Source organism: Mirounga leonina, unplaced genomic scaffold (assembly GCF_011800145.1).
Source record: "Mirounga leonina isolate KUSES-001 unplaced genomic scaffold, KU_Mleo_1.0 Mir_169, whole genome shotgun sequence".
Taxonomy (NCBI): domain Eukaryota; kingdom Metazoa; phylum Chordata; class Mammalia; order Carnivora; family Phocidae; genus Mirounga; species Mirounga leonina.
Genome location: NW_023270431.1, coordinates 18932093 through 18933974, shown reverse-complemented (window position 1 = coordinate 18933974; position 1882 = coordinate 18932093). Strand labels below are relative to the sequence as shown.

At 35.6% G+C, this 1882-nt stretch overlaps 1 pseudogene; it reads right to left on the bottom strand.

Annotated features, from left to right (window-relative positions):
• LOC118017311 overlaps window positions 1-709 on the bottom strand; it is a 5101-nt pseudogene extending 4392 nt beyond the window's left edge.
• Window positions 710-1882: the final 1173 nt, after the last annotated feature.

Sequence of the window (1882 nt, the reverse complement as noted above, 5' to 3'; positions counted from 1 at the left end):
AGGATGGCAAAGAGGACATGGGTATAAGACGCTATGATGGTCATAAAGCAAAAGCTTGAATAAAAGCAGCAAAAATAAAAAGTACCAATGCATTAATAGATGGGTCAGTGCAAGAAATTGTATATAGTGGCAAAATTTCACAGTAGAAATGGTGTATTATACTGGACCTGCAGAAGGTTAATCTAAATAATAATCCTACATGAATTGTGGGATGCAGAAAACCAATTACATAAGACAAACTTATTAACCAAGTACAGAGCCTGTTGGACATCACCCCTGGATAAAGCAAGGGGTTGCATATGGCTACATAGTGGTCAGAGGCCATCACTACCAGGAGGAAACACTCTGTGGTGGCACTGGAATGAAAAATATAAAATTGGGTGATGCACTCGAAGTGGGATATCATATGATTCTCAGCTAAAAAATTCATTAGCATCTTGGGAGTCACAGAGGATGAGGAACAAGCATCTGCAAAGGCCAAACTGCCATGGAGTAAGTACATGGGGGTGTGAAGATGGGGGTCTTTCCAGATGAGAAAAATCAGTCCGAGGTTGCCCACCATGGTGGTGAGGTAGATGACCAAGAACACCAGGAACAGGGGGACCTGCAGCCCTGGACGATCTGTAACTCCTGTGAGAACAAACTCAGCGCCTTGTTTGCCTCCATCATATGCACTCGGGCTGATCACTGCTCTGAGAGAATGGGTAAAGGAAAAAAACAATCAAAGGTCATGAAAACTGGTTTGGGATGGTAATGTCTGTTCCCTATTTCAGATGTCAGTTTCTCAGCAAATAGGAAGGTACAGGGGTTTCTCTTTTTTAGAAATATACTTGAGTATTAAGTATATAATAAATAATTTTGAGAAAGATTTTTTAAAGAAGGCCTTTAAGATTATATATTTAAAATTAAATATATTAACAGCGAAATGTTTTCCAGAATTAAGAATAAAAAATACATTTTATATGAAAATCTGTAAAAGCAGCAGTGCTTCAGTTTCAAAAGTGTTATCATTCTTTCTCAGAAAATCTTGTGCTTTTCTATTGAATGAAAAATGGGCTCTCTCTCTGATATAAGCAATATACATCATTCAATCCTTTTAAGACATTAATACGTTGAGTAATAAGAGAGCAAAATAAATATTCTATTACTATTTTACTGTCCATTATCATTATTATTTGATTATATATTCATCAAAATCACCCCAAATTCCTAATCAAGTCTTTTGATTATATATTGCATATATATATATGTGCAATGCCACTCCAAATTTTTAACTAATTATTTTTAAATATCCCCAATAAACTCTCATACATGAACATAATAATTCATTCAGTCAACAAATTTTTATAGTAGTACCTCCTAAGTTAAAGCACTGTCATTCTTAGCTCGTAGAACCTCTATCTGGTATTACACTCAGGATGATAAAATACCCCTCTTTTAAGAGGAGTGAAGAAACAAAGACTCTACTGTCTTATTTGCAGGTTTGGGAAGGATCTAAGGACTGTCATTTTCAGGCCAAATAAGACAATTGCCATCCTGTTAACTGAGAATGTGTTTTAATATTTCAGAGGCACAAATTCTAAAATGATTGTAAGGCTTTTTCTTTTCCTGCCCTTTTTGAGATTGCAAGTGGGACCATCAAAGTCAGGGTGGAATGAAACTTTACAAATGGCACCACAGTTGGAAAAATAACCAGTGTTTTGAAAAGGTGGATTCAATTTAAATAGTAAAAATTATAAATTCTGTTTAAAAGGCAAATCAAATGAGAAAAGATGAAACGTAGTAATAGGCAATGGCTAACATAAAGACAGTCAAGGCAGATAAGAGCCCCAAACAACAAATGGATCCATGAGTTTTATAAGCCTGGGAAGCAAGTGAGAAG